General features: G+C 43.8%; 60 non-coding genes across 60 annotated transcripts; all 60 read left to right on the top strand.

Annotated features, from left to right (window-relative positions):
- Positions 1-5487: 5487 nt before the first annotated feature.
- trnaa-ugc (transfer RNA alanine (anticodon UGC)) lies at positions 5488-5559 on the top strand. The gene has a single exon. It is a non-coding gene; the product is annotated as a tRNA-Ala (tRNA).
- A 2811-nt stretch (positions 5560-8370) lies between these two features.
- Positions 8371-8442, top strand: trnaa-cgc (transfer RNA alanine (anticodon CGC)). The gene has a single exon. It is a non-coding gene; the product is annotated as a tRNA-Ala (tRNA).
- Positions 8443-9648: 1206 nt separating this feature from the next.
- trnaa-ugc (transfer RNA alanine (anticodon UGC)) lies at positions 9649-9720 on the top strand. Its single transcript has one exon. It is a non-coding gene; the product is annotated as a tRNA-Ala (tRNA).
- Positions 9721-10643: 923 nt separating this feature from the next.
- trnaa-ugc (transfer RNA alanine (anticodon UGC)) lies at positions 10644-10715 on the top strand. The gene has a single exon. It is a non-coding gene; the product is annotated as a tRNA-Ala (tRNA).
- A 1221-nt stretch (positions 10716-11936) lies between these two features.
- Positions 11937-12008, top strand: trnaa-cgc (transfer RNA alanine (anticodon CGC)). The gene has a single exon. It is a non-coding gene; the product is annotated as a tRNA-Ala (tRNA).
- Positions 12009-12277: 269 nt separating this feature from the next.
- trnaa-cgc (transfer RNA alanine (anticodon CGC)) lies at positions 12278-12349 on the top strand. Its single transcript has one exon. It is a non-coding gene; the product is annotated as a tRNA-Ala (tRNA).
- A 96-nt stretch (positions 12350-12445) lies between these two features.
- trnaa-ugc (transfer RNA alanine (anticodon UGC)) lies at positions 12446-12517 on the top strand. The gene has a single exon. It is a non-coding gene; the product is annotated as a tRNA-Ala (tRNA).
- Positions 12518-12790: 273 nt separating this feature from the next.
- Positions 12791-12862, top strand: trnaa-ugc (transfer RNA alanine (anticodon UGC)). Its single transcript has one exon. It is a non-coding gene; the product is annotated as a tRNA-Ala (tRNA).
- Positions 12863-13132: 270 nt separating this feature from the next.
- On the top strand, positions 13133-13204 carry trnaa-cgc (transfer RNA alanine (anticodon CGC)). Its single transcript has one exon. It is a non-coding gene; the product is annotated as a tRNA-Ala (tRNA).
- A 98-nt stretch (positions 13205-13302) lies between these two features.
- On the top strand, positions 13303-13374 carry trnaa-ugc (transfer RNA alanine (anticodon UGC)). The gene has a single exon. It is a non-coding gene; the product is annotated as a tRNA-Ala (tRNA).
- A 437-nt stretch (positions 13375-13811) lies between these two features.
- On the top strand, positions 13812-13883 carry trnaa-ugc (transfer RNA alanine (anticodon UGC)). The gene has a single exon. It is a non-coding gene; the product is annotated as a tRNA-Ala (tRNA).
- Positions 13884-14151: 268 nt separating this feature from the next.
- Positions 14152-14223, top strand: trnaa-ugc (transfer RNA alanine (anticodon UGC)). The gene has a single exon. It is a non-coding gene; the product is annotated as a tRNA-Ala (tRNA).
- A 443-nt stretch (positions 14224-14666) lies between these two features.
- trnaa-ugc (transfer RNA alanine (anticodon UGC)) lies at positions 14667-14738 on the top strand. Its single transcript has one exon. It is a non-coding gene; the product is annotated as a tRNA-Ala (tRNA).
- Positions 14739-14836: 98 nt separating this feature from the next.
- trnaa-ugc (transfer RNA alanine (anticodon UGC)) lies at positions 14837-14908 on the top strand. The gene has a single exon. It is a non-coding gene; the product is annotated as a tRNA-Ala (tRNA).
- A 97-nt stretch (positions 14909-15005) lies between these two features.
- Positions 15006-15077, top strand: trnaa-ugc (transfer RNA alanine (anticodon UGC)). The gene has a single exon. It is a non-coding gene; the product is annotated as a tRNA-Ala (tRNA).
- A 98-nt stretch (positions 15078-15175) lies between these two features.
- On the top strand, positions 15176-15247 carry trnaa-ugc (transfer RNA alanine (anticodon UGC)). The gene has a single exon. It is a non-coding gene; the product is annotated as a tRNA-Ala (tRNA).
- Positions 15248-15344: 97 nt separating this feature from the next.
- trnaa-ugc (transfer RNA alanine (anticodon UGC)) lies at positions 15345-15416 on the top strand. Its single transcript has one exon. It is a non-coding gene; the product is annotated as a tRNA-Ala (tRNA).
- Positions 15417-15514: 98 nt separating this feature from the next.
- On the top strand, positions 15515-15586 carry trnaa-ugc (transfer RNA alanine (anticodon UGC)). Its single transcript has one exon. It is a non-coding gene; the product is annotated as a tRNA-Ala (tRNA).
- A 440-nt stretch (positions 15587-16026) lies between these two features.
- Positions 16027-16098, top strand: trnaa-ugc (transfer RNA alanine (anticodon UGC)). The gene has a single exon. It is a non-coding gene; the product is annotated as a tRNA-Ala (tRNA).
- A 268-nt stretch (positions 16099-16366) lies between these two features.
- trnaa-ugc (transfer RNA alanine (anticodon UGC)) lies at positions 16367-16438 on the top strand. The gene has a single exon. It is a non-coding gene; the product is annotated as a tRNA-Ala (tRNA).
- A 98-nt stretch (positions 16439-16536) lies between these two features.
- Positions 16537-16608, top strand: trnaa-ugc (transfer RNA alanine (anticodon UGC)). Its single transcript has one exon. It is a non-coding gene; the product is annotated as a tRNA-Ala (tRNA).
- Positions 16609-16877: 269 nt separating this feature from the next.
- trnaa-cgc (transfer RNA alanine (anticodon CGC)) lies at positions 16878-16946 on the top strand. Its single transcript has one exon. It is a non-coding gene; the product is annotated as a tRNA-Ala (tRNA).
- A 270-nt stretch (positions 16947-17216) lies between these two features.
- trnaa-cgc (transfer RNA alanine (anticodon CGC)) lies at positions 17217-17288 on the top strand. The gene has a single exon. It is a non-coding gene; the product is annotated as a tRNA-Ala (tRNA).
- Positions 17289-17386: 98 nt separating this feature from the next.
- On the top strand, positions 17387-17458 carry trnaa-ugc (transfer RNA alanine (anticodon UGC)). Its single transcript has one exon. It is a non-coding gene; the product is annotated as a tRNA-Ala (tRNA).
- Positions 17459-17726: 268 nt separating this feature from the next.
- Positions 17727-17798, top strand: trnaa-ugc (transfer RNA alanine (anticodon UGC)). The gene has a single exon. It is a non-coding gene; the product is annotated as a tRNA-Ala (tRNA).
- A 98-nt stretch (positions 17799-17896) lies between these two features.
- trnaa-ugc (transfer RNA alanine (anticodon UGC)) lies at positions 17897-17968 on the top strand. Its single transcript has one exon. It is a non-coding gene; the product is annotated as a tRNA-Ala (tRNA).
- A 98-nt stretch (positions 17969-18066) lies between these two features.
- Positions 18067-18138, top strand: trnaa-ugc (transfer RNA alanine (anticodon UGC)). Its single transcript has one exon. It is a non-coding gene; the product is annotated as a tRNA-Ala (tRNA).
- A 98-nt stretch (positions 18139-18236) lies between these two features.
- On the top strand, positions 18237-18308 carry trnaa-cgc (transfer RNA alanine (anticodon CGC)). The gene has a single exon. It is a non-coding gene; the product is annotated as a tRNA-Ala (tRNA).
- A 98-nt stretch (positions 18309-18406) lies between these two features.
- trnaa-ugc (transfer RNA alanine (anticodon UGC)) lies at positions 18407-18478 on the top strand. The gene has a single exon. It is a non-coding gene; the product is annotated as a tRNA-Ala (tRNA).
- A 98-nt stretch (positions 18479-18576) lies between these two features.
- trnaa-ugc (transfer RNA alanine (anticodon UGC)) lies at positions 18577-18648 on the top strand. The gene has a single exon. It is a non-coding gene; the product is annotated as a tRNA-Ala (tRNA).
- A 473-nt stretch (positions 18649-19121) lies between these two features.
- On the top strand, positions 19122-19193 carry trnaa-ugc (transfer RNA alanine (anticodon UGC)). The gene has a single exon. It is a non-coding gene; the product is annotated as a tRNA-Ala (tRNA).
- A 268-nt stretch (positions 19194-19461) lies between these two features.
- trnaa-cgc (transfer RNA alanine (anticodon CGC)) lies at positions 19462-19533 on the top strand. Its single transcript has one exon. It is a non-coding gene; the product is annotated as a tRNA-Ala (tRNA).
- Positions 19534-19631: 98 nt separating this feature from the next.
- Positions 19632-19703, top strand: trnaa-ugc (transfer RNA alanine (anticodon UGC)). Its single transcript has one exon. It is a non-coding gene; the product is annotated as a tRNA-Ala (tRNA).
- Positions 19704-19971: 268 nt separating this feature from the next.
- On the top strand, positions 19972-20043 carry trnaa-agc (transfer RNA alanine (anticodon AGC)). Its single transcript has one exon. It is a non-coding gene; the product is annotated as a tRNA-Ala (tRNA).
- A 98-nt stretch (positions 20044-20141) lies between these two features.
- Positions 20142-20213, top strand: trnaa-cgc (transfer RNA alanine (anticodon CGC)). Its single transcript has one exon. It is a non-coding gene; the product is annotated as a tRNA-Ala (tRNA).
- Positions 20214-20311: 98 nt separating this feature from the next.
- On the top strand, positions 20312-20383 carry trnaa-ugc (transfer RNA alanine (anticodon UGC)). Its single transcript has one exon. It is a non-coding gene; the product is annotated as a tRNA-Ala (tRNA).
- Positions 20384-20481: 98 nt separating this feature from the next.
- On the top strand, positions 20482-20553 carry trnaa-ugc (transfer RNA alanine (anticodon UGC)). Its single transcript has one exon. It is a non-coding gene; the product is annotated as a tRNA-Ala (tRNA).
- A 268-nt stretch (positions 20554-20821) lies between these two features.
- On the top strand, positions 20822-20893 carry trnaa-cgc (transfer RNA alanine (anticodon CGC)). Its single transcript has one exon. It is a non-coding gene; the product is annotated as a tRNA-Ala (tRNA).
- Positions 20894-20991: 98 nt separating this feature from the next.
- Positions 20992-21063, top strand: trnaa-cgc (transfer RNA alanine (anticodon CGC)). Its single transcript has one exon. It is a non-coding gene; the product is annotated as a tRNA-Ala (tRNA).
- Positions 21064-21161: 98 nt separating this feature from the next.
- trnaa-ugc (transfer RNA alanine (anticodon UGC)) lies at positions 21162-21233 on the top strand. Its single transcript has one exon. It is a non-coding gene; the product is annotated as a tRNA-Ala (tRNA).
- A 98-nt stretch (positions 21234-21331) lies between these two features.
- On the top strand, positions 21332-21403 carry trnaa-ugc (transfer RNA alanine (anticodon UGC)). Its single transcript has one exon. It is a non-coding gene; the product is annotated as a tRNA-Ala (tRNA).
- Positions 21404-21671: 268 nt separating this feature from the next.
- Positions 21672-21743, top strand: trnaa-cgc (transfer RNA alanine (anticodon CGC)). The gene has a single exon. It is a non-coding gene; the product is annotated as a tRNA-Ala (tRNA).
- A 98-nt stretch (positions 21744-21841) lies between these two features.
- Positions 21842-21913, top strand: trnaa-cgc (transfer RNA alanine (anticodon CGC)). The gene has a single exon. It is a non-coding gene; the product is annotated as a tRNA-Ala (tRNA).
- A 97-nt stretch (positions 21914-22010) lies between these two features.
- trnaa-cgc (transfer RNA alanine (anticodon CGC)) lies at positions 22011-22082 on the top strand. Its single transcript has one exon. It is a non-coding gene; the product is annotated as a tRNA-Ala (tRNA).
- A 98-nt stretch (positions 22083-22180) lies between these two features.
- trnaa-ugc (transfer RNA alanine (anticodon UGC)) lies at positions 22181-22252 on the top strand. The gene has a single exon. It is a non-coding gene; the product is annotated as a tRNA-Ala (tRNA).
- A 438-nt stretch (positions 22253-22690) lies between these two features.
- On the top strand, positions 22691-22762 carry trnaa-ugc (transfer RNA alanine (anticodon UGC)). Its single transcript has one exon. It is a non-coding gene; the product is annotated as a tRNA-Ala (tRNA).
- A 268-nt stretch (positions 22763-23030) lies between these two features.
- On the top strand, positions 23031-23102 carry trnaa-cgc (transfer RNA alanine (anticodon CGC)). The gene has a single exon. It is a non-coding gene; the product is annotated as a tRNA-Ala (tRNA).
- A 98-nt stretch (positions 23103-23200) lies between these two features.
- On the top strand, positions 23201-23272 carry trnaa-ugc (transfer RNA alanine (anticodon UGC)). The gene has a single exon. It is a non-coding gene; the product is annotated as a tRNA-Ala (tRNA).
- A 268-nt stretch (positions 23273-23540) lies between these two features.
- trnaa-cgc (transfer RNA alanine (anticodon CGC)) lies at positions 23541-23612 on the top strand. The gene has a single exon. It is a non-coding gene; the product is annotated as a tRNA-Ala (tRNA).
- Positions 23613-23710: 98 nt separating this feature from the next.
- trnaa-cgc (transfer RNA alanine (anticodon CGC)) lies at positions 23711-23782 on the top strand. Its single transcript has one exon. It is a non-coding gene; the product is annotated as a tRNA-Ala (tRNA).
- Positions 23783-23880: 98 nt separating this feature from the next.
- trnaa-ugc (transfer RNA alanine (anticodon UGC)) lies at positions 23881-23952 on the top strand. Its single transcript has one exon. It is a non-coding gene; the product is annotated as a tRNA-Ala (tRNA).
- Positions 23953-24050: 98 nt separating this feature from the next.
- On the top strand, positions 24051-24122 carry trnaa-ugc (transfer RNA alanine (anticodon UGC)). The gene has a single exon. It is a non-coding gene; the product is annotated as a tRNA-Ala (tRNA).
- Positions 24123-24217: 95 nt separating this feature from the next.
- trnaa-ugc (transfer RNA alanine (anticodon UGC)) lies at positions 24218-24289 on the top strand. Its single transcript has one exon. It is a non-coding gene; the product is annotated as a tRNA-Ala (tRNA).
- Positions 24290-24386: 97 nt separating this feature from the next.
- Positions 24387-24458, top strand: trnaa-ugc (transfer RNA alanine (anticodon UGC)). The gene has a single exon. It is a non-coding gene; the product is annotated as a tRNA-Ala (tRNA).
- Positions 24459-24726: 268 nt separating this feature from the next.
- Positions 24727-24798, top strand: trnaa-cgc (transfer RNA alanine (anticodon CGC)). The gene has a single exon. It is a non-coding gene; the product is annotated as a tRNA-Ala (tRNA).
- A 98-nt stretch (positions 24799-24896) lies between these two features.
- On the top strand, positions 24897-24968 carry trnaa-cgc (transfer RNA alanine (anticodon CGC)). Its single transcript has one exon. It is a non-coding gene; the product is annotated as a tRNA-Ala (tRNA).
- Positions 24969-25066: 98 nt separating this feature from the next.
- On the top strand, positions 25067-25138 carry trnaa-ugc (transfer RNA alanine (anticodon UGC)). The gene has a single exon. It is a non-coding gene; the product is annotated as a tRNA-Ala (tRNA).
- Positions 25139-25409: 271 nt separating this feature from the next.
- trnaa-cgc (transfer RNA alanine (anticodon CGC)) lies at positions 25410-25481 on the top strand. Its single transcript has one exon. It is a non-coding gene; the product is annotated as a tRNA-Ala (tRNA).
- Positions 25482-25579: 98 nt separating this feature from the next.
- On the top strand, positions 25580-25651 carry trnaa-cgc (transfer RNA alanine (anticodon CGC)). Its single transcript has one exon. It is a non-coding gene; the product is annotated as a tRNA-Ala (tRNA).
- Positions 25652-25749: 98 nt separating this feature from the next.
- Positions 25750-25821, top strand: trnaa-ugc (transfer RNA alanine (anticodon UGC)). The gene has a single exon. It is a non-coding gene; the product is annotated as a tRNA-Ala (tRNA).
- Positions 25822-25959: the final 138 nt, after the last annotated feature.

The raw sequence follows: 25959 nt of genomic DNA, 5'->3' as shown, positions 1-25959 counted from the left end.
AGAGCAGAATCTCATGGTTGACTGTATCGAAGGCGGCCGACAGGTCGAGGAAGATGAGGACAGAGGAGAGGGATTTTGCTTTAGCAGAGTGGAGTGCCTCAGTGACCGCGAGCAGGGCGGTTTCAGTGGAGTGGCCACTCTTGAAGCCAGACTGGTTGGGGTCATGGAGATTGTTGTGGAGAAGATAAGTGGACAGTTGGGAGCAGACCGCCCGTTCCAGGGTTTTAGCGAGAAAGGGAAGAAGAGAGACAGGCCGGTAGTTGTTCAGGGCAGAGGGATCGAGAGTAGGTTTTTTGAGAGGGGAGTGACTCTGGCCCTCTTCAGGGAAGAGGGCATGGTGCCGGAAGAGAGGGAGGTGTTGATTAGAGAGGAGAGAAAAGGGAGAATGTCCTCAGATATAGATTGTAGGAGGGGAGAGGGGATGGGGTCAAGAGGACAGGTGGTCGGGCGGTGGGAAGTAAGGAGTTTCAGCGTGTCGGCGTCAGAGAGGGGAGAAAAGGAGGTTAGGGAGTTGGGGAGGGTAGGAGGGTCAGCAGGGGTGGAGGGTTGGGAGAAGGAATTGCGAATAGCATCGACCTTCTTTTCAAAGAAGGAGACAAAGTCATCAGGTGTGAGTGATGAGGGGGGTGGGGGGGGAGGGGGGGCCAGAAGAGAGGAGAAAGTTGAAAACAGTTTGCGGGGATTAGAGGCGGCCGCGTTAATTTTCGAGTGAAAGAAGGAAGATTTAGCTAGAGAGACAGAGGAATGGAAAGATGATAAGAGGACATGGAAGGAAGCCATGTCACTGGGGAGACAGGACCGTTTCCATTTTCTCTCCGCCGCCCGCAGTTCGGTTCGGACAGCTCGTAGAGCATCAGAAAGCCAGGGACTGGGGGGGGAGGCCCAAGCTAGTTTGGTGGTGAGGGGACACAGAGAGTCAAAGGAAGATGAGAGGGAGGACATGAGAGTTGTAGCCGCATCATCGGTAGACAGTCGAGAGAAAGACTCCGCAGATGGTAGGGAGGAGAGGATTGTAGATGAGAGGGTGGAGGAAGACAGGTGGCATAGGTTCCGTCGACAGGTGACAGTGGATGGTGGGAGAGATGGATGGGTGTTAGAGGAGAGTGGAAGAGAGAAAGAGATGAAGGAGTGGTCAGATATATGGAGTGGTGTTACAGAGAGGTTGGTTGTTGTGCAGCTCCTTGTGAAGATGAGGTCAAGAAGGTTGCCTGCTTTGTGGGTGAGAGGGGAAAGAGTGAGGGTAAGGTCAAAAGAAGAGAGGAGGGAGAGAAAGGTAGACTGGGTGGACTCTGAGTTGAGGTTGAAGTCACCCAGGAGGATCAGGGGGGTGTCATTGACAGGTGAGGAGCTGAGGAGGATGTCCATCTCATCCAAAAAGTTCCCCAGAGGACCCGGGGGGCGATAAACAACAATGATAAACAGTTTGCACGGCAGAGTAACAGAAACCGCATGAAATTCAAAAGAGGAGAAGGAGAGGGATGAGGAGAAGACACTAGATCTCCATGAGGATGAGATTAGGAGACCTGTGCCACCTCCTCTGCCAGAGGATCTGGGTGTGTGGGAAAAAGAGAAGGCAGAGGAAAGGGCAGCCGGGGTGGCCGTGTTCTCAGGTGAGAGCCACGTTTCAGTTAAAGCAAGAAAGTCAAGGTTGAGGTGGGAGGCATAGGCAGATATGAAGTCTGCTTTCTGGACGGCGGACTGGCAGTTCCAGAGGCCACCAGCCACACAGAGATCAATACCAGGGGATCTGGGAGGGAAGATGAGGTTAGAGATATTCTGCCCATGTTGGCGGGAGGCGAACCTCCTACCTGACTGGGACCTGGGGAGAGGAGAGAGGACAGGGATGGGAAGGAAACACATGGAGGGAACTAGGGAGGACAAGGGGAATACTACACAGTGGAATGAGGGCAGGCAGCAAAAACAAAATCAAACATCAGGCTCTCAGACAGCCCGGATGGACACCCGTAGATAGACACCCCCGACTTTGTACACCTGCGACTTCGTACGCCGAGGCAAGTAGCCGAGGCTGCCGCACACAGCTGCCGCTGGTGCGCTACACAACAGCTTAAATAACACTGATGCTGAATACAGAAAATGCAACCAACCCACTGCAGAACACTAATGCACACTGAAGTGAGTTCAGGTGTGCCAGTACTAATAGCCTGAGCAGGGTGCAAAGTATTGGCTCCTCCTACAACAAAAGCTGTGGCCTGCCAGCCAGTAAAACAATAGCCTAACTTAATAGCCTAGCTTACCTGAGAGAAACAAACACCTAACCCAGTTTCACTGAATCTAAATAAACACCACTTGTAATAGCTAACAAACAAACAAGTACACAACAGAACACTATAATGACAACTAAACTGAATTTAGAATCAGCAAGCAAACAAATAATACTTAACTAATCCAGGAGAAAATGCAACCAACCCACTGCAGAACACTAATGCACACTCATACCTACGGGCAATTTAGACTCTCCAATCAGCCTAACATGCATGTCTTTGGACTGTGGGAGGAAACCGGAGTACCCGGAGGAAACCCACGCAGACACGGGGAGAACATGCAAACTCCGCACAGAGAGGCCCCGGCCGACGGGGATTCGAAACCAGGACCTCCTTGCTGTGAGGCGGAGAAATGAACATTTATTTAAAAATATGTTTTTACTTTGATCTTGGTGAAGGTTTCATGCCCATGGAATTAGTGACATTCATGTTCTAAAGTGTACATTAACTTTCATATTTATGAATGAATGAGCAGATAACGTCTGGGAGCTAAAACAAATTATGGGACTGCCAGCTAGAAGGAGATAATATTGAGGAAAGGTTGAACCTTTTGGCGTGCCTGAGGCAGCATGTTTTGGGATATAGCTCAGTGTTATTATCCAGGGGTTAGATCCCCAGCATCTCCAGTAGGTACCTGCTTTTGGATTTATGTCTTTGCCTAAGGCCTATCATGTTTGCAGAAGACAGCTATTGAATCTGCCATCCTGTGACACTGGGAAGCTTATTCCACAATTAGGGGAATAAGTAGGAGAAGTTCAGAAGCTGTCGAGGACCCGGCCCTAGGCCGTCTGATGAGAGATTGACGGAAGATGGGTTGGGCAGGAATGCATTGTTAACCCCTCGCACACGCCAGTGGGGTGGTAGTAAGAACGCCCATAAGAGGAAAAATATGTGATTCAGAGCTAATGTGCAGCCCTACTTGTCAGCAGAGGAGTCTGAAGTCGGAGGACTTAGATTTAGGGTACTAGAGAGCAAGGCTAAAGGTCTGACTGAGGCCATGCATAGAATGTGTTCCAGCATGACCTTGGAGGAGACTCAACATGCCGAACGGGCGGTTGGTAACCCAGGGGGTCTGGCTTTCACAGAAACGGTGAATATAATAACATTCTTGGTTGAGAAGTGTGGGCTTGCTCCTACAGGGGAGGAGCATAAGGCCTGGTTAAAGCAAAAAGATGAGGAAAACAATGTGGCAAAGGACTGACTGTAGAGGAGTTGGGGGATGAATTACACTCGGCTATTAGTTGGATGTCCTTTATAGGCCCCTTAAGGCACCACAAGAAAGAGCACCTGAAGAATGTATTGAGCTGGTGGAGGGCACTTACTGCTGGCTTGTATGAAGTCCTGGTTTCAATCCCCAGCATGTCCAATGCTAACCATTATTTCTATTTAAGGTTGAAATCTATCATTATTTCAAAACTTCACATTTTTACGGGTGGAGTTTTTGATTTGAGCCTTTGCCTATCGTTGAACTCTATAATGATTTCAAAACTTGAAATTTTAAGGGGTCAGCCAAAGCTCTGCGTGAGGATGTAGCTCAGTGGTAGAGCGCATGCTTCAAATATATGAGGTCCTAAATTCAATCTCCAACAGTAACCTAGTTTTGGAATTGAGCCTTCGTCTCAGGTTGAAATCTATCATGATTTCAAAACGTTGGAACGTTAAAATTTTAAGGGGAAAACCAGTTCATTGTGTGGGTATGTAGGTCAGTGGTAGAGTGCATGCTTAGCATGTTCATGCAATTGTTCAAGCAATGGTCCTGTCCCGCCTGGACTATTGCAATTCTCTGCTGGCTGGCCTTCCAGCATCTGCCATCAGACCCCTACAACTGATCCTGAATGCTGCAGCCCGTCCGGTATTCAATGTTCCCAGACATTCACATGTCACCCCCCTGCTCAGCAACCTCCACTGGTTGCCTGTTATGGCTCGTATGAAATTTAAAACTTTGGTGCTCGCATACCAGGCAGTTAAGGGATCAGGCCCTGTATATATTCAATCCCTTATCAAGACCTATACACCAACAAGACCCCTCCGTTCTGCCACTTCATGCCGTCTGGCCCCTCCCCCTCGCCACACCTGCACTTTACGCTCACGACTGCTGTCTGTCCTCGTCCCACGGCGGTGGAATAACCTCCCGGTGGATGTCAGAACGGCAGAGTCTCTGACCTCCTTCAAGCGCGGACTGAAGACTCATCTCTTCAGACTACACCTTTTCCTCCCTAACTCACCACCATGATTAGCCTTAAGGCCCGGACACACCAAACCGACGGTCGGCCATCGGACGTCGGTGGCGCCCTGTCGGCCGAGTCTTTCCAGTGTGTCCCGCACGACACTCTGTCGGCGTGTTTTGGAGGGCTCCGAGTCGTCAATGAGAGAGAAATTGCTGCTAACTGTTTGTTGTGAGCGCGACAATGGCTGCTTCTAGGTCCAATGCAATGCAAACGCATTCCCCGGTCTTCCGGTTTCCATTTTTTGAAAGACAAATACAGACTACCGCCACCTGCTGGTGTGGAGAGTTATTACCTCTCACGCAGGCGCACAACGTACGTGCAACTCGGCCGTTGGCGGACCGTCGTTGCGGTGTGTTCAACACAGCCAACATTAACGACGCGATCGCGAGGCGATCTTTGTCGGCGCTCCGCGGCTGACCGTCGGTTTGGTGTGTCCGGGCCTTTAGACTGAAATGGCACTGATGTATAGATTGTATAGATATTGTTACTTGTATAGATATTGTTCTTTTTTATTGGCTGTTGTATTGTTGTATTCAGGGTATTCTAGCTGCCAACTGTGGTATGCTAGTTTGGAAGTTGATTGTCCTCTTGTCCTCATACTTCTGTTTGAGTTGCACTTCATTGTACATCGCTCTGGATAAGAGCGTCTGCTAAATGCCATGTAATGTAATGTAATGTATGAGGTCCTGGGTTCAATCCCCAGCATCTCCAAAAGTAACATAGTTGTTGAGTCTAGCCTTTGCCGCAGGTTGAAATCTATCATGATTTCAAAACTTTTAATTTTTAGGGGTGGGCGCGTTCCACGTTGGGGCATGTAGCTCAGTGGTAGAGTGCATCCTTCGCATGTTTGAGGTCCTGGGTCCAATCCCCAGCATCTCCAAAAATAGCCTTGTTTTTGAGTTAAGCCTTTGCCTAAGATTGAAATCTATCATGATTTCAAAACTTAAAATTTTAAGTGGGGGAACTATCCTTGCTCTGGGGATGTAGCTCAGTGGTAGAGTGCATGCTTTGCATGTATGAGTTCCTGGGTTCAATCCCTAGCATCTCCAATAATGACCTTGTTCTTGAGCTCAACCTTTGCCTAAGTTTGAAAACTATCATGATTTCAAAACTTCAAATTTGAAGTGGTGGGTGCATCCCACGTTTGGGGATGTCGCTCAGTGGTAGAGCGCAGGCTTTGCATGTATGAGCTCCTGGATTCAATCCCCAGCATCCCAGCTAATAACCTTGCTTTGGAGTTAAGCCATTGCCTAAGTTTGAAAACTGTCATGATTTCAAAACTTATCATTTTAAGTAGGGGACCCATTCTCTCCGTGGACATGTAGCTAAGTGCTAGAGTGCATGCTTTCCAGGTGTGATGTCCTGGGTTCAATCCCCTGCATCCCAGCGAATAACCTTGCTTTGGAGTTAAGCCTACCCCTAAGATTGAAATCTATCATGATTTCAAAACTTTAAATTTTTAGGGGTGGGTGCACTACATGTATGGGGATGTAGCTCAGTGGTAGAGTGCATGCTTTGCATTATTGGGCTCCTTGGTTCGATCCCCAGCATCTTCAAAAGTAGGCGCGTTTTTGATTTGAGCCTTTACTTCAGATTGAAGTCTGTAATGATTTAAAAAGTTAAAATCTTTAGGGGTAGGCCCTTTAAAAACGTAAATGTTTTAGGGGTGACCTCGTTCATCTGTGGGGGTGTAGCTCAGTGGTGGAGTGCATGCTTTGCATGTCTGAGCGCCTGGGTTCAATCCCCATCATCTCCAACAATCAACTCGTTTTTGAGTTAAGCCTTTGCCTAAGATTGAAATCTATCATGATTTCAAAACTTAACATTTTAAGTGGTGGCTCCATTTCATGTGTGGAGATGTAGCTCAGTAGTACAGCGCATGCTTTGCTTGTATGAGCTCCTGGGTTCAATCCCCAGCATCTCCAACAATCAACTTGTTTTTGAGTTAAGGCTTTGCCTAAGATTGAAATCTATCATGATTTCAAAAGTTTAAATTTTAGGGGTGGGCCTGTCGCAGTTGTGGTGATGCAGCTCACTGGTAGAGTGCATGCTTTGCATGGATGGGGTCCTCGGTTCAATCCCCAGCATATCCAACCATAATCTTGTGTTTGAGTTAAGCCTTTGCCTCAGATTCAAATCTATCATGATTGCCGAACTTAATTTTTTAAGTGGCGGACCAATTCTCGATGTTGGGATGTAGCTCAGTAGTAGAGCACATGCTTTGCATGCTGTGCATGTATGAGGTCTTAGGTCCAATCCCCAGCATCTCCAATAGTAAAGTTTTTTTGAGTTAAGCCTATCCCTAAGATTGAAATCTATCCTGATTTCAAAACTTAACATTTTGAGTGGTGTGTGAGTCCCGTGTATGGGGATGTGGCTCCGTGGTCGAGCGCATGCTTCCCATATGTGAGGTCCTGAGTTCAATCCCTGGCATCGTTTTTGAGTTAAGCCTATGCCTAAGATTGAAATCTATCATGATTTAAAAACTTAAAATTTTAAGTGGGGTGCCTGTCCTTGGTGTGGGGATGTAGCTCAGTAGTAGAGCGCGTGCTTTGCATTCATGAGGTCCAAGGTTCAATCCCCAGTGTCTCCCATAATAACCTAAGTTCTGAGTTAAGCCATTCCCTATGGTTGAAATCTATCATTATTTCAAAAGTTAAAATTTTAGGGGTGGGACAATTCCATGTATGGCGATGTAGCTCAGTGGAAGAGCGCATGCTTTACATTTATGAGGTCCTGGGCCCTATCCCCAGCATCTCCAATAGTAAAGTTTTTTTTGAGTCAAGCCTTTCCCTAAGATTGAAATCTATCATGATTTCAAAACTTAAAATTTTAAGTGGTGTCAACTTCCCACGTATGGGGGTGTAGCTCTGTGGTAGAGTGCATGCTTTGCATTATTGGGCTCCTGGGTTCAATCCCCCGCATCTCCAATAGTGAAGTTGTTCTCGAGTTAAGCCTTTCCCTAAGATTGAAATCTATCATGATTTCAAAACTTAACATATTAAGTGGTGGCTGAATCCCAAGTATGGGGATGTAGCTCAGTGGTAGAGCGCATGCTTTGCCTGTGTGAGGTCCTCAGTTCAATCCCCGGCATCTCCCATAGTAGGCAATTTTTTGATTTGAGCCTTTGCCTCAGGTTGAAGTCTATAATGATTTAAAAAGTTACCATTTTTAGCGGTTGTCCCTGTCAATGCATGGGGATGTAGCTCCGTGGTAGAGTGCATGCTTTGCATGTATGAGTTCCTGGGTTCAATCCCTAGCATCTCCAATAATGACCTTGTTCTTGAGCTAAACCTTTGCCCAAGTTTGAAAACTATCATGATTTCAAAACTTCAAATTTGAAGTGGTTGGTTCATACCATGTTTGGGGATGTAGCTCAGTGGTTGAGCGCATACTTTGCATGTATGAACTCCTGGGTTCAATCCCCAGCATCCCAGTGAATAACCTTGCTTTGGAGTTAAGCCATTGCCTGAAATCTATCATGATTTCAAAGCGTAATATTTTAAGTGGGGAACCCATTCTCTCCGTGGACATGTAGCTCAGTGCTAGAGGGCATGCTTTGCATGTGTGATGTCCTGGGTTCAATCCCCAGCATCCCAGCTAATAACCTTGCTTTGGAGTTAAGCCTACCCCTGAAATCTATCATGATTTCAAAACTTAACATTTTAAGTGGTGGCTGAATCCCATGTTTGGGGATGTAGCTCAGTGGTAGAGCGCATGCTTTGCATGTATGAAGTCTTGTGTTCTATCCTTACCATCTCCAATAGTAATGTTGTTTTTGAGTTAAGCCTTTGCCTCAGGTTGAAATCTATCATGATTTCAAAACTTTTAATTTTTAGGGGTGGGTCCACTCCATGTATGGGGATGTAGCTCAGTGGTAGAGTGCATGCTTCGCGTGTATGAAGTCCTGGGTCCAATCCCCAGCATCTCCAATAGTAAAGTTTTTTTTTGAGTCAAGCCTTTCCCTAAGATTGAAATCTATCATGATTTCAAAACTTAACATTTTAAGTGGTGGCAGAATTCCTTGCATGGGGATGTAGCTCAGTGGTAGAGCGCATGCTTTGCTTCTGTCAGGTCCTGGGTTCAATCTCCGACAGTAGGCGTGTTTTTGATTTGAGCCTTTGCTTCTGATTGAAGTCTATAATGATTTCAAAAGTTAAAATCTTTAGGTGTAGGCCCTTTAAAAACGTAAATGTTTTAGGGGCAATCAACTTCATCTGTCCGGATGTAGCTCAGTGGTAGAGTGCATGCTTTGCATGTTTGAGTTCTTGGGTTCAATCCCCAGCATCTCCCACATTAACATTGTTTTTGAGTTAAGCCTGTGCCTAAGATTCAAGTCTATCATGATATCAAAACTTAAAATTTGAAGTGGGGGACCGATCCTCGATCAGGGGATGTGGCTCAGTGATAGAGCGCATGCTTTGCATGTATGATGTCCTAGCTTCAATCCCTGGCATTTCCAGCAATAACCTTGTGTTTGAGTTAAGCCTTTGCTAAAGATTCAAATCTATCATGATTTCTAAAGTTAAAATATTAGGGGTGGGGCCTTTCCATGTATGTGGGTGTTGCTCAGTAGTAGAGCACGTGCTTTGCATGTATGAGGTCCTGCGTTCAATCCCCAGCATCTCCAATAATAACCTATTTTTTGAGTTACGCCTTTGCCTAAGATTGAAATCTATAATTATTTCAAAAGTTTAAATTTTAAGGGTGGGAGCATTCCATGTATGAGCATGTAGCTCGGTGGTAGAGCGCCTGCTTTGCCTGTATGAAGTCCTGGGTTCAATCCCCAGCATCTCCAGTAATGAAGATGTTCTTGAGTTAAGCCTTTCCCTAAGATTGAAATCTATCATGATTTCAAAACTTAACATATTAAGTGGTGGCTGAATCCCATGTATGGGGATGAAGCTCTGTGGAAGAGCGCATGCTTTGCATATGTGAGGTCCTGAGTTCAATCCCAGGCACCTCCAATAGTAGGCAATTTTTTGATTTTTTGGCTTTGCTTCAGGTTGAAGCCTGCAATGATTTCAAAAGTTAAAATCTTTAGGGGTAGGCCCTTTAAAAACGTAAATGTTTTAGCCGTGGTCTACTTTATCTGTGGGGATGTTTTAATATTTAAGTGGGGGACCTTTCCTCAATGTGGGGATGTAGCTCAGTGGTAGAGTGCATGCTTTGCATGTATGAGGTCCTGGGTTCAATCCCCAGCATCTCCAATAGTAATGTTCTTCTTGAGTTAAGCCTTTACCTAAGTTTGAAGTCTATCATGATTTCAAAACTTAACATTTTAAGTGGTGGGTCCATTCCGTCTATGGGGATGTAGCTCAGTGGAAAAGCACATGCTTCGCTTGTATGTAGTCCTGCCTTCAATCCCCAGCGTCTCCAAGAGTAAAGTTTTTTTTGAGTTAAGCCTTTCCCTAAGATTGAAATCTATCATGATTTCAAAACTTAACATTTTTAGTGGTGTTGAATCCCAACTATGGGGATGAAGCTCAGTGGTAGAGCGCATGCTTTGCCTGTGTGAGGTCCGGAGTTTAATGCCTGGCATCGTTTTTGAGTTAAGCCTTTGCCTAAGATTGAACTCTATCATGATTTCAAAACTTTAAATATTAAGTGGGGGACCCATTCTCGATGTTGGGATGTAGCTCAGTCGTAGAGCTTGTTTTGCATGTATGAGATCCTGGCTTAAATCCCCAGTGTCTCCCATAATAACCTAGATTTTGAGTAAAGCCATTCCCTATGTTTGAAATCTATCATTATTTCAAAAGTCTAAATTTTAGGGGTGGGAGCATGCCATGTATGGGGTTGTAGCTCTTTAGTAGAGCGCATGCTTTGCATGTATGAGGTCCTGAGTTCAATCTCCAGCATCTCCAACAATAACCCTGTTTTTGAGTTAAGCCTTTGCCTATGATTCAAATCTATCATGATTTCTAAATTTAAAATTTTAAGTGGGGGGCCATTTCTTGATGTTTGGATGTAGCTCGGTAGCAGACCGCATGCTTTGCATGTTTGAGGTCCTAGGTTCAATCCCCAGTGTCTCCCATAATGACCTAGATTTTGAGTTAAGACATTCCCTTTGGTTGAAGTCTATTATGATTTCAAAACTTAACATTTTAAGTGGGGGCCTAATCCTTCATGTGGGGATGTAGCTCAGTGGTAGAGCGCTTGCTTTGCATGTGCAACGGCCTGGGATCAATCCCCAGCATCTCCAATTGTAAAATAGTTTTGGAGTTCAGCCTGAGATTGAACTCTATCATGATTTCAAAACTTAAAATATTAAGTAGTTGGGAAGTTCCAGGTGTGGGGATGAAGCTCAGTGGTCGAGCCCATGCTTCGCATGTATGCGGTCCTGGGTTCAATCCACGGCATTTCCAGTAGTACTGCCGTTTTGGAGTTAAGCCATAGCGTTGCTTTGAAATCTGTCGTGATTTCAAAACTTAACATATTAAGTGGTGAATGTGTGAGGTCCTGAGTTCAATCCCCAGTGTCTCCCATAATAACCTAGATTTTGGGTAAAGCCATTCCCTATGGTTGAAATCTAGCATGATTTCTAAACTTAAAATATTCAGTGGTGGGCCTGTTCCGTGTGTTGTGATGTAGCTCAGTGGCAGAGCCCCTGCTTCGCTTGCATGAGGTCCTGGCTTCAATCCCCAGCACCTCCTATAGTAACGTTGTTTCTGAGTTCAGCCTTTACTTAAGGTTGAACTCTACCATGATTTCAAAACTTTTAATTTTTAGGGGTGGGTCTATTCCATGTATCGGGTTGTAGCTCAGTGGTAGAGCGCATGCTTCACATGTATGAAGTCCTCAATTCAATCCCCAGCACCTCCAAGAGTCAAGTTTTTTTTTTATTTAAGCCTTTCCATTAGATAGAAATCTATCATGATTTCAACATTTTAAATGGTGTCTGAATCCCAAGGATGGGGATGAAGTTCCGTGGTAGAGCGCATGCTTTGCATGTGTGAGGTCCTGAGTTCAATCTCTGGCATCTCCGATAGCAGGCTAGTTTTTGATTTGAGCCTATGCTTCAGGTTGAAGTCTATTATGATTTCAAAAGTTAAAATCTTGAGGGGTAGGCCCTTTAAAGACGTAAATGTTTTAGGGGTGTAGCTCAGTGGTAGAGCCCATAATTTGCTTGTATGAGGTCCTGGGTTCAATCCCCAGCATCTTCAACAATAACCATGTTTTTGAGTTTAGCCTTTGCCTAAGATTGAAATCTTTCATGATTTCAAAACTTAACATTTTATGTGGGGGACTTATCCTTAATGTGGGGATGTAGCTCAGTGGTAGTGTGTGTGCTTTGCATGTATGAGGTCCTGGGTTTAAGCCCCAGCATCTCCAATTGTAAAGTAGCTTCGGAGTTAAGCCTAAGATTGAACTCTATCATGATTTCAAAACTTAAAATATTAAGTGGTGAGCCCATCCCATGTGTGGGGATGTACCTCAGTGATAGAGCGCATGCTTCGCATGTATGAAGTCCTGGGTTCAATCCCCAGCATCTCCAATAATTTCTTTGTTCTTGAGTTAAGCCTTGGCCTGAGATTGAAATCTATCATGATTTCAAAACTTGGAATATTAAGTGGTGGGCCGGTTCCATGTGTGCGAATGTAGCTCAGTGGTAGTTGTATGCTTTGCATTCATGAGGTCCTAGGTTCAATCCCCGGTATGTCCAATCCAATAGTACTGTACTTTTGGAATTATGCCTTAGCGTAAGTTTGAAATCTGTCAAGATTTCAAAACTTAAAATATTAAGTGGGGGACTGTTCCATGTGTGGGGATGTAGCTCAGTGGTAGAGCGCATGCTTCGCATGTATGAGGTCCTGGGTTCAATCCCCAGCATCTCCAATAATAACCTTTCTTTTGAGTTAAGCCTTTGCCTAAGATTGAAATCTGTCATGATTTCAAAACTTAAAATATTAAGTGGGGGACCAGTCCATGTGTGGGGATGTAGCTCAATGGTAGAGCGTGTGCTTTGCATGTATGAGGTCCTGGGTTCAATCCCCAGCATCTCCAATAATAGCCTTTCTTTTGAGTTAAGCCTTTGCCTAAGATTGAAATCTGTCATGATTTCAAAACTTAAAATATTAAGTGGGGGGGGGGGGCATACCATGGATGTGGGGATGTAGCTCAGTGGTAGAGGGCAAGCTTCGCATGTAAGAGGTCCTGAGTTCAATCCCCAGCATCTTCCATAATAACCTTTCTTTTGAGTTAAACCTTTGCCTAAGATTGAAATCTATCATGATTTCAAAACTAAAAATTTTTAATTGGGGGGTGAGTTCCCTATGTGGGGATGTAGCTCAGTGGTGGAGCGCATGCTTTGCATTGATGAGGTCCTGGGTTCAATCCCCAGCATCTCCAAAAATTTCCTTGTTCTTGAGTAAAGCCTTGGCCTGCGATTGAAATCTATCATGATTTCAAAACTAAACATTTTTAAGTGGGGGGCAAGTTCTAGGTGTGGGGATGTAGGTCAGTGGTAGTTGTATGCTTTGCATTCATGAGGTCCTAGGTTCAATCCCCGGTATGTCCAGTCCAATAGTACTGTACTTTTTGAGTTATGCCTTAGCGTAAGTTTGAAATCTGTCATGATTTCAAAACTTAAAATATTAAGTGGGGGAGAGTTCCATGTGTGGGGTTGTAGCTCAGTGGTAGAGCGCATGCTTCGCATGTATGAGATCCTGGGATCAATCCCCAGTATCTCCAATAACTTCCTTGTTCTTCAGTTAAGCTTTGGCCTGCGATTGAAATCCATCATGATTTCGAAACTAAAAATTTTTAATTTAGGGGCGAGTTCCCTATGTGGGGATGTAGCTCAGTGGTAGAGCGCATGCTTTGCATGTATGAGGTCCTGGGTTCAATCCCCAGCATCTCCAACAATAACTATTTTATGAGTTAAGCCTTTGCCTGAGATTGAAATCTATCATGATTTCAAAACTAAAAATTTTAAGTGGGGGGCTAGTTCTATGTGCGGGGAGGTAGCTCAGTGGTAGTTGTATGCTTTGCATTCATGAGGTCCTCGGTTCAATCCCCGGTATGTCCAATCCAATTGTACTGCACTTTTGGAGTTATGCCTTAGCGTAAGTTTGAAATCTGTCATGATTTCAAAACTTAAAATATTAAGTGGGGGACATTTCCATGTGTGGGGTTGTTGCTCAGTGATAGAGCGCATGCTTCGCATGTATGAGGTCCTGGGTTCAATCCCCTGCATCTCCAATAATTTCCTTGTTCTTGAGTTAAGCCTTGGCCTGCGATTGAAATCTATCATGATTTCAAAACTAAAAATTTTTAATTTTTGGCCAGTACCCTATGTGGGGATGTAGCTCAGTGGTAGAGCACATGCTTTGCATGTATGAGGTCCTCGGTTCAATCCCCAGCATCTCCAGCAATAACTGTTTTATGAGTTAAGCCTTTGCCTAAGATTGAAATCTATCATGATTTCAAAACTTAAATTTTTAAGTGGGGGGCTAGTTCTATGTGCGGGGAGGTAGCTCAGTGGTAGTTGTATGCTTTGCATTCATGAGGTCCTAGGTTCAATCCCCGGTATGTCCAATCCAATAGTACTGTAGTTTTGGAGTTATGCCTTAGCGTAAGTTTGAAATCTGTCATGATTTCAAAACTTAAAATATTAAGTGGGGGACATTTCCATGTGTGGGGATGTAGCTCAGTGGTAGAGCGCATGCTTTGCATGTGTGAGGTCCTGGGTTCAATCCCCAGCATCTCCAATAATTTCTTTGTTCTTGAGTTAAGCCTTGGCCTGCGATTGAAATCTATCATGATTTCAAAACTAAACATTTTTAAGTGGGGGGCTAGTTCTATGTGTGGGGATGTAGCTCAGTGGTAGTTGTATGCTTTGCATTCATGAGGTCCTAGGTTCAATCCCCGTTATGTCCAATCCAATAGTACTGTACTTTTGGAGTTAAGCCTTTGCCTCAGGTTGAAATCTATCATTATTTCAAAACTTAAAATATTAAGTGGGGGACATTTCCATGTGTGGGGATGTAGCTCAGTGGTAGTTGTATGCTTTGCATTCATGAGGTCCTAGTTTCAAACACCGGTTTGTCCAATCCAATAGTACTGTACTTTTGGAGTTAAGCCATTGCTTCATGGTTGAAATCTATCATTATTTAAAAACTTAAAATATTAAGTGAGGGACTTTTCCATGTGTGGGGATGTAGCTCAGTGGTAGAGCGCATGCTTTGCATGTATGAGGTCCTGGGTTCAATCCCCAGCATCTCCAGTAATTTTCTTGTTCGTGAGTTAAGCCTGGGCCGGGGATTGAAATCTATCATGATTTCAAAACAAAAAATTTTTAATTGGGGGGCCAGTTCCCTATGTGGGGATGTAGCTCAGTGGTAGAGCGCATGCTTTGCATGTGTGAGGTCCTAGGTTCAATCCCCAGCATCTCCAACAATAACTCTTTTATGATTTAAGCCTTTGCCTAAGATTGAAATCTGTCATGATTTCAAAACTTAAAATTTTAAGTGGGGGCGCATACCATGGATGTGGGGATGTAGCTCAGTGGTAGAGCGCATGCTTTGCATGTATGAGGTCCTGGGTTCAATCCCCCGCATCTCCAATAATTTTCTTGTTCGTGAGTTATGCCCGGGCCTGGGATTGAAATCTATCATGATTTCAAAACTAAAAATTTTTAATTGGGGGGCCAGTTCCCTATGTGGGGATGTAGCTCAGTGGTAGAGCACATGCTTTGCATGTATGAGGTCCTGGGTTCAATCCCCAGCATCTCCAACAATAACTATTTTATGAGTAAAGCCTTTGCCTAAGATTGAAATCTGTCATGATTTCAAAACTTAAAATTTTAAGTGGGGGGGCACACCATGGATGTGGGGATGTAGCTCAGTGGTAGAGCGCATGCTTTGCATGTATGAGGTCCTGCGTTCAATCCCCAGCATCTCCAATAATTTCCTTGTTCTTGAGTTAAGCCTTGGCCTGGGATTGAATTCTATCATGATTTCAAAACTAAAAAAATTTAATTTGGGGGCCAGTCGCCTATGTGGGGATGTAGCTCAGTGGTAGAGCGCATGCTTTGCATGTATGAGGTCCTGCGTTCAATCCCCAGCATCTCCAATAATTTCCTTGTTCTTGAGTTAAGCCTTGGCCTGCGATTGAAATCTATCATGATTTCAAAACTAAACATTTTTAAGTGGGGGGCTAGTTCTAGGTGTGGGGATGTAGCTCAGTGGTAGTTGTATGCTTTGCATTCATGAGGTCCTAGATTCAATCCCCGGTATGTCCAGTCCAATAGTACTGTACTTTTGGAGTTATGCCTTAGCGTAAGTTTGAAATCTGTCATGATTTCAAAACTTAAAATATTAAGTGGGGGAGAGTTCCATGTGTGGGGTTGTAGATCAGTGGTAGAGCGCATGCTTCGCATGTATGAGATCCTGGGTTCAATCCCCAGCCTCTCCAATAACTTCCTTGTTCTTGAGTTAAGCTTTGGCCTGCGATTGAAATCCATCATGATTTCAAAACTAAAAATTTTTAATTTGGGGTCGAGTTCCCTATGTGGGGATGTAGCTCAGTGGTAGAGCGCATGCTTTGCATGTATGAGGTCCTGGGTTCAATCCCCAGCATCTCCAACATTAACTATTTTATGAGTTAAGCCTTTGCCTAAGATTGAAATCTATCATGATTTCAAAACTTAAATTTTTAAGTGGGGGGCTAGTTCTATGTGCGGGGAGGTAGCTCAGTGGTAGTTGTATGCGTTGCATTCATGAGGTCCAAGGTTCAATCCCCGGTATGTCCAATCCAATAGTACTGTACTTTTGGAGTTATGCCTTAGCGTAAGTTTGAAATCTGTCATGATTTCAAAACTTAAAATATTAAGTGGGGGACATTTCCATGTGTGGGGTTGTAGCTCAGTGGTAGAGCGCATGCTTTGCATGTATGAGGTCCTGGGTTCAATCCCCAGCCTCTCCAATAATTTTCTTGTTCGTGAGTTAAGCCTGGGCCGGGGATTGAAATCTATCATGATTTCAAAACTAAAATTTTTTAATTGGGCGCCCAGTTCCCTATGTGGGGATGTAGCTCAGTGGTAGAGCGCATGCTTTGCATGTATGAGGTCCTGGGTTCAATCCCCAGCATCTCCAACAATAACGATTTCATGAGTTTAGCCTTTGCCTATGATTGAAATCTATCATGATTTCAAAACTTAAAATTTTAAGTGGGGGTCTAGTTCTATGCGTGGGGAGGTAGCTCAGTGGTAGTTGTATGCTTTGCATTCATGAGGTCCTCGGTTCAATCCCCGGTATGTCCAATCCAATAGTACTGTTCTTTTGAGTTATGCCTTTGCCTCAGGTTGAAATCGATCATTATTTCAAAACTTAAAATATTAAGTGGGGGACGTTTCCGTGTGTGGGTTGTAGCTCAGTGGTAGAGCACATGTTTCGCATGTATGAGGTCCTGGGTTCAATCCCCAGCTTCTCCAATAATTTCCTTGTTCTTGAGTTAAGCCTTGCCCTGGGATTGAAATCTATCATGATTTCAAAACTAAACATTTTTAAGTGGGGGGCTAGTTCTAGGTGTGGGGATGTAGCTCAGTGGTAGTTGTATGCTTTGCATTCATGAGGTCCTAGATTCAATCCCCGGTATGTCCAGTCCAATAGTACTGTACTTTTGGAGTTATGCCTTAGCGTAAGTTTGAAATCTGTCATGATTTCAAAACTAAAAATATTAAGTGGGGGAGAGTTCCATGTGTGGGGTTGTAGATCAGTGGTAGAGCGCATGCTTCGCATGTATGAGGTCCTGGGTTCAATCCCCAGCCTCTCCAATAACTTCCTTGTTCTTAAGTTAAGCTTTGGCCTGCGATTGAAATCCATCATGATTTCAAAACTAAAATTTTTTAATTTGGGGTCAAGTTCCCTATGTGGCGATGTAGCTCAGTGGTAGAGCGCATGCTTTGCATGTATGTGGTCCTGGGTTCAATCCCCAGCATCTCCAACAATAACTATTTTATGAGTTAAGCCTTTGCCTAAGATTGAAATCTATCATGATTTCAAAACTTAAATTTTTTAGTGGGGGTCTAGTTCTATGCGTGGGGAGGTAGCTCAGTGGTAGTTGTATGCTTTGCATTCATGAGGTCCAAGGTTCAATCCCCGGTATGTCCAATCCAATAGTACTGTACTTTTGGGGATATGCCTTAGCGTAAGTTTGAAGTCTGTCATGATTTCAAAACTTAAAATATTAAGTGGGGGACATTTCCTTGTGTGGGGTTGTAGCTCAGTGGTAGAGCGCATGCTTTGCATGTATGAGGTCCTGGGTTCAATCCCCAGCATCTCCAATAATTTTCTTGTTCGTGAGTTAGGCCTGGACCTAGGATTGAAATCTATCATGATTTCAAAACTAAAATTTTTTAATTGGGGGGCCAGTTCCCTATGTGGGGATGTAGCTCAGTGGTAGAGCGCATGCTTTGCATGTACGAGGTCCTGGGTTCGATCCCCAGCATCTCCAACAATAACTCTTTCATGAGTTAAGCCTTTGCCTAAGATTGAAATCTGTCATGATTTCAAAACTTAAAATTTAAAGTGGGGGCTGCATACCATGGATGTGGGGATGTAGCTCAGTGGTAGAGCACATGCTTTGCATGTATGAGGTCCTGGGTTCAATCCCCAGCATCTCCAATAATTTTCTTGTTCGTGAGTTAAGCCTGGACCTAAGATTGAAATCTATCATGATTTCAAAACTAAAATTTTTTAATTGGGGGGCCAGTTCCCTATGTGGGGATGTAGCTCAGTGGTAGAGCGCATGCTTCGCATGTATGAGGTCCTGGGTTCAATCCCCAGCATCTCCAACAATAACAATTTTATGAGTTTAGCCTTTGCCTAAGATTGAAATCTATCATGATTTCAAAACTTAAAAATTTTAAGTGGGGGGGCACACCATGGATGTGGAGATGTAGCTCAGTGGCTGAGCGCATGCTTTGCATGTATGAGGTCATGGGTTCAATCCCCAGCATTTCCAACAATTACTATTTTATGAGTTAAGCCTTTGCCTAAGATTGAAATCTTGCATGATTTCAAAACTTAAAATTTTAAGTGGGGGGGGCACACCACGGATGTGGGGATGTAGCTCAGTGGTAGAGCGCATGCTTTGCATGTATGAGGTCCTGGGTTCAATCCCCAGCATCTCCAACTATAACGGTTTTATGAGTTTAGCCTTTGCCCAAGATTGAAATCTATCATGATTTCAAAATTTAAATTTTTAAGTGGGGGTCTAGTTCTATGCGTGGGGAGGTAGCTCAGTGGTAGTTGTATGCTTTGCATTCATGAGGTCCTAGGTTCAATCCCCGGTATGTCCAATCCAATAGTACTGTACTTTTGGAGTTCCAAAAGCATCTCCAATAATTTTCTTGTTCGTGAGTTAAGCCTGGACCTAGGATTGAAATCTATCATGATTTCAAAACTAAACATTTTTAATTGGGGGGCCAGTTCCCTATGTGGGATGTAGCTCAGTGGTAGAGCGCATGCTTTGCATGTATGAGGTCCTGGGTTCAATCCCCAGCATCTCCAACAATAGCAATTTTATGAGTTTAGCCTTTGCCTAAGATTGAAATCTATCATGATTTCAAAACTTTAATTTTTAAGTGGGGGACAACTCCATGTCTGGGTTTGTAGCTCAGTGGTAGAGCGCATGCTTTGCATGTATGAAGTCCTGGGTTCAATCCCCAGCATTTCCAATAATTTCCTTGTTCTGGAGTTAAGCCTTGGCCAGGGATTGAAGTCTATCATGATTTCGAAACTAAACATTTTTAATTGCCGGGCTAGTTCCCTATGTGGGGATGTGGCTCAGTGGTACAGCGCATGCTTTGCCTGTATGAGGTCCTGGGTTCAATACCTGGCATCTCCAATGGTACTGCACTTTTGAGTTAAGCCTTTGCCTAAGATTGAAATCTGTCATGATTTCAAAACTTAAAATTTTAAGTGGGGGGGGTGTACCATGGATGTGGGGATGTAGCTCAGTGGTAGAGCGCATGCTTCGCATGTATGAGGTCCTGGGTTCAATCCCCAGCTTCTCCAATAATTTCCTTGTTCTTGAGTTAAGCCTTGGCCTGGGATTGAAATCTATCATGATTTCAAAACTAAACATTTTTAATTGGGGGGCCAGTTCCCTATGTGGGCATGTAGCTCAGTGGTAGAGCGCATGCTTTGCATGTATGAGGTCCTGGGTTCAATCCCCAGCATCTCCAACAATAACGATTTTATGAGTTTTGCCTTTGCCTGAGATTGAAATCTATCATGATTTCAAAACTTAAATTTTTAAGTGGGGGTCTAGTTCTATGCGTGGGGAGGTTGCTCAGTGGTTGTTGTATGCTTTGCATTCATGAGGTCCTAGGTTCAATCCCCGGTATGTCCAATTTAATAGTACTGTACTTTTGGAGTTATGCCTTAGCGTAAGTTTGAAGTCTGTCATGATTTCAAAACTTAAAATATTAAGTGGGGGACATTTCCTTGTGTGGGGTTGTAGCTCAGTGGTAGAGCGCATGCTTAGCATGTATGAGGTCCTGGGTTCAATCCCCAGCTTCTCCAATAATTTCCTTGTTCTTGAGTTAAGCCTTGGCCTGGGATTGAAATCTATCATGATTTCAAAACTAAACATTTTTAATTGGGGGGACATTTCCGTGTGTGGGGTTGTAGCTCAGTGGTAGAGCGCATGCTTCGCATGTACGAGGTCCTGGGTTCGATCCCCAGCATCTCCAACAATAACTCTTTTATGAGTTAAGCCTTTGCCTAAGATTGAAATCTGTCATGATTTCAAAACTTAAAATTTTAAGTGGGGGCCGCATACCATGGATGTGGGGATGTAGCTCAGTGGTAGAGCGCATGCTTTGCATGTATGAGGTCCTGGTTTCAATCCCCAGCATCTCCAATAATTTTCTTGTTCGTGAGTTAAGCCTGGACCTAGGATTGAAATCTATCATGATTTCAAAACTAAAATTTTTTAATTGGGGGGCCAGTTCCCTATGTGGGGATGTAGCTCAGTGGTAGAGCGCATGCTTTGCATGTATGAGGTCCTGGGTTCAATCCCCAGCATCTCCAACAATAACGATTTTATGAGTTTTGCCTTTGCCTAAGATTGAAATCTATCATGATTTCAAAACTTAAATTTTTAAGTGGGGGTCTAGTTCTATGCGTGGGGAGGTTGCTCAGTGGTTGTTGTATGCTTTGCATTCATGAGGTCCTAGGTTCAATCCCCGGTATGTCCAATCCAATAGTACTGTACTTTTGGAGTTATGCCTTAGCGTAAGTTTGAAGTCTGTCATGATTTCAAAACTTAAAATATTAAGTGGGGGACATTTCCTTGTGTGGGGTTGTAGCTCAGTGGTAGAGCGCATGCTTCGCATGTATGAGGTCCTGGGTTCAATCCCCAGCTTCTCCAATAATTTCCTTGTTCTTGAGTTAAGCCTTGGCCTGGGATTGAAATCTATCATGATTTCAAAACTAAACATTTTTAATTGGGGGGACATTTCCGTTTGTGGGGTTGTAGCTCAGTGGTAGAGCGCATGCTTCGCATGTACGAGGTCCTGGGTTCGATCCCCAGCATCTCCAACAATAACTCTTTTATGAGTTAAGCCTTTGCCTAAGATTGAAATCTGTCATGATTTCAAAACTTAAAATTTTAAGTGGGGGCCGCATACCATGGATGTGGGGATGTAGCTCAGTGGTAGAGCGCATGCTTTGCATGTCTGAGGTCCTGGGTTCAATCCCCAGCATCTCCAATAATTTTCTTGTTCGTGAGTTAAGCCTGGACCTAGGATTGAAATCTATCATGATTTCAAAACTAAAATTTTTTAATTGGGGGGCCAGTTCCCTATGTGGGGATGTAGCTCAGTGGTAGAGCGCATGCTTTGCATGTATGAGGTCCTGGGTTCAATCCCCAGCATCTCCAACAATAACAATTTTATGAGTTTAGCCTTTGCCTAAGATTGAAATCTATCATGATTTCAAAACTTAAATTTTTAAGTGGGGGTCTAGTTCTATGCGTGGGGAGGTTGCTCAGTGGTTGTTGTATGCTTTGCATTCATGAGGTCCTAGGTTCAATCCCCGGTATGTCCAATCCAATAGTTTTGTACTTTTGGAGTTAAGCCTTTGCCTCAGGTTGAAATCGATCATTATTTCAAAACTTAAAATATTGAGTGGGGGACATTGCCGTGTGTGGGATTGTAGCTCGGTGGTAGAGCGCATGCTTCGCATGTATGAGGTCCTGGGTTCAATCCCCAGCTTTTCCAATAATTTTCTTGTTCGTGAGTGAAGCCTGGGCCGGGGATTGAAATCTATCATGATTTCAAAACTAAACATTTTTAATTGGGGGGTCAGTTCCCTATGTGGGGATATAGCTCAGTGGTAGAGCGCATTCTTCGCATGTATGAGGTCCTGGGTTCGATCCCCAGCATCTCCAACAATAACTCTTTTATGAGTTAAGCCTTTGCCTAAGATTGAAATCTGTCATGATTTCAAAACTTAAATTTTTAAGTGCGGGAGCATACCATGGATGTGGGGATGTAGCTCAGTGGTAGAGCGCATGCTTCGCATGTATGAGGTCCTGGGTTCAATCACCAGCTTCTCCAATAATTTCCTTGTTCTTGAGTTAAGCTTTGGCCTCGGATTGAAATCTATCATGATTTCAAAACTAAACATTTTTAATTGGGGGGCCAGTTCCCTATGTGGGGATGTAGCTCAGTGGTAGAGCGCATGCTTTGCATGTATGAGGTCCTGGGTTCAATCCCCAGCATCTCCAACAATAACAATTTTATGAGTTTAGCCTTTGCCTAAGATTGAAATCTATCATGATTTCAAAACTTAAATTTTTAAGTGGGGGTCTAGTTCTATGCGTGGGGAGGTAGCTCAGTGGTAGTTGTATGCTTTGCATTCATGAGGTCCTAGGTTCAATCCCCGGTATGTCCAATCCAATAGTACTGTACTTTTTGAGTTATGCCTTAGCGTAAGTTTGAAGTCTGTCATGATTTCAAAACTTAAAATATTAAGTGGGGGACATTTCCTTGTGTGGGGTTGTAGCTCAGTGGTGCAGCGCATGCTTCGCATGTATGAGGTCCTGGGTTCAATCCCCTGCTTCTCCAATAATTTCCTTGTTCTTGGGTTAAGCCTTGGCCTGGGATTGAAATCTATCATGATTTCAAAACTAAACATTTTTAATTGGGGGGTCAGTTCCCTATGTGGGGATGTAGCTCAGTGGTAGAGCGCATGCTTTGCATGTATGAGGTCCTGGGTTCAATCCCCTGCATCTCCAACAAAAACGATTTTATGAGTTTAGCCTTTGCCTAAGATTGAAATCTATCATGATTTCAAAACTTAAATTTTTAAGTGGGGGTCTAGTTCTATGCGTGGGGAGGTAGCTCAGTGGTAGTTGTATGCTTTGCATTCATGAGGTCCTATGTTCAATCCCCGGTATGTCCAATCCAATAGTACTGTACTTTTGGAGTTATGCCTTTGCCTCAGGTTGAAATCGATCATTATTTCAAAACTTAAAATATTAAGTGGGGGACATTGCCGTGTGTGGGATTGTAGCTCGGTGGTAGAGCGCATGCTTCGCATGTATGAGGTCCTGGGTTCAATCCCCAGCTTTTCCAATAATTTTCTTGTTCGTGAGTTAAGCCTGGGCCGGGGATTGAAATCTATCATGATTTCAAAACTAAAATTTTTTAATTGGGGGGCCAGTTCCCTATGTGGGGATGTAGCTCAGTGGTAGAGCGCATGCTTTGCATGTATGAGGTCCTGGGTTCAATCCCCAGCATCTCCAACAAAAACGATTTTATGAGTTTAGCCTTTGCCTAAGATTGAAATCTATCATGATTTCAAAACTTAAATTTTTAAGTGGGGGTCTAGTTCTATGCGTGGGGAGGTAGCTCAGTGGTAGTTGTATGCTTTGCATTCATGAGGTCCTAGGTTCAATCCCCGGTATGTCCAATCCAATAGTACTGTACTTTTGGAGTTATGCCTTAGCGTAAGTTTGAAGTCTGTCATGATTTCAAAACTAAAAATATTAAGTGGGGGACATTTCCTTGTGTGGGGTTGTAGCTCAGTGGTAGAGCGCATGCTTCGCATGTATGAGGTCCTGGGTTCAATCCCCAGCTTCTCCAATAATTTCCTTGTTCTTGAGTTAAGCCTTGGCCTGGGATTGAAATCTATCATGATTTCAAAACTAAACTTTTTTAATTGGGGGGACAGTTCCCTATGTGGGGATATAGCTCAGTGGTAGAGGGCATGCTTCGCATGTATGAGGTCCTGGGTTCGATCCCCAGCATCTCCAACAATAACTCTTTTATGAGTTTAGCCTTTGCCTAAGATTGAAATCTGTCATGATTTCAAAACTTAAAATTTTAAGTGGGGGCTGCATACCATGGATGTGGGGATGTAGCTCAGTGGTAGAGCGCATGCTTTGCATGTATGAGGTCCTGGGTTCAATCCCCAGCATCTCCAATAATTTTCTTGTTCGTGAGTTAAGCGTGGACCTAGGATTGAAATCTATCATGATTTCAAAACTAAACATTTTTAATTGGGGGGTCAATTCCCTAGGTGGGGATATAGCTCAGTGGTAGAGCGCATGCTTTGCATGTATGAGGTCCTGGGTTCAATCCCCAGCATCTCCAACAATGACAATTTTATGAGTTTAGCCTTTGCCTAAGATTGAAATCTATCATGATTTCAAAACTTAAATTTTTAAGTGGGGGACAACTCCATGTGTGGGGTTGTAGCTCAGTGGTAGAGCGCATGCTTTGCATGTATGAGGTCCTGGGTTCAATCCCCAGCTTCTCCAACCATTACTATTTTATGAGTTAAGCCTTTGCCTAAGATTGAAATCTGTCATGATTTCAAAACTTAAAATTTTAAGTGGGGGGGGATACCATGAATGTGGGGATGTAGCTCAGTGGTAGAGCGCATGCTTTGCATGTATGAGGTCCTGGGTTCAATCCCCAGTATCTCCAACAATAATGATTTCATGAGTTTAGCCTTTGCCTAAGATTCAAATCTATCATGATTTCAAAACTTAAATTTTTAAGTGGGGGTCTAGTTCTATGCGTGGGGAGGTAGCTCAGTGGTAGTTGTATGCTTTGCATTCATGAGGTCCTAGGTTCAATCCCCGGTATGTCCAATCCAATAGTTTTGTACTTTTCGAGTTAAGCCTTTGCCTCAGGTTGAAATCGATCATTATTTCAAAACTTAAAATATTGAGTGGGGGACATTGCCGTGTGTGGGATTGTAGCTCGGTGGTAGAGCGCATGCTTCGCATGTATGAGGTCCTGGGTTCAATCCCCAGCTTTTCCAATAATTTTCTTGTTCGTGAGTTAAGCCTGGGCCGGGGATTGAAATCTATCATGATTTCAAAACTAAAAATTTTTAATTGGGGTGACAGTTCCCTATGTGGGGATATAGCTCAGTGGTAGAGCGCATGCTTCGCATGAATGAGGTCCTGGGTTCGATCCCCAGCATCTCCAACAATAACTCTTTTATGAGTTAAGCCTTTGCCTAAGATTGAAATCTGTCATGATTTCAAAACTAAAAATTTTAAGTGGGCGCCGTATTCCATGGATGTGGGGATGTAGCTCAGTGGTAGAGCCCATGCTTTGCATGTATGAGGTCCTGGGTTCAATCCCCAGCATCTCCAATAATTTTCTTGTTCGTGAGTTAAGCCAGGACCTAGGATTGAAATCTATCATGATTTCAAAACTAAAATTTTTTAATTGGGGGGCCAGTTCCCTATGTGGGGATGTAGCTCAGTGGTAGAGCGCATGCTTTGCATTCATGAGGTCCTAGGTTCAATCCCCGGTATGTCCAATCCAATAGTTTTGTACTTTTGGAGTTAAGCCTTTGCCTCAGGTTGAAATCGATCATTATTTCAAAACTTAAAATATTGAGTGGGGGACATTGCCGTGTGTGGGATTGTAGCTCGGTGGTAGAGCGCATGCTTCGCATGTTTGAGGTCCTGGGTTCAATCCCCAGCTTTTCCAATAATTTTCTTGTTCGTGAGTTAAGCCTGGGCCGGGGATTGAAATCTATCATGATTTCAAAACTAAAAATTTTTAATTGGGGTGACAGTTCCCTATGTGGGGATATAGCTCAGTGGTAGAGCGCATGCTTCGCATGTATGAGGTCCTGGGTTCGATCCCCAGCATCTCCAACAATAACTCCTTTATGAGTTAAGCCTTTGCCTAAGATTGAAATCTGTCATGATTTCAAAACTAAAAATTTTAAGTGGGCGCCGTATTCCATGGATGTGGGGATGTAGCTCAGTGGTAGAGCCCATGCTTTGCATGTATGAGGTCCTGGGTTCAATCCCCAGCATCTCCAATAATTTTCTTGTTCGTGAGTTAAGCCTGGACCTAGGATTGAAATCTATCATGATTTCAAAACTAAAATTTTTTAATTGGGGGGCCAGTTCCCTATGTGGGGATGTAGCTCAGTGGTAGAGCGCATGCTTTGCATTCA

Source organism: Conger conger, chromosome 16, assembly GCF_963514075.1.
Source record: "Conger conger chromosome 16, fConCon1.1, whole genome shotgun sequence".
Taxonomy (NCBI): domain Eukaryota; kingdom Metazoa; phylum Chordata; class Actinopteri; order Anguilliformes; family Congridae; genus Conger; species Conger conger.
Note: the sequence above shows the minus strand (reverse complement) of the source record. Positions and strands in the feature narration are given on the sequence as shown.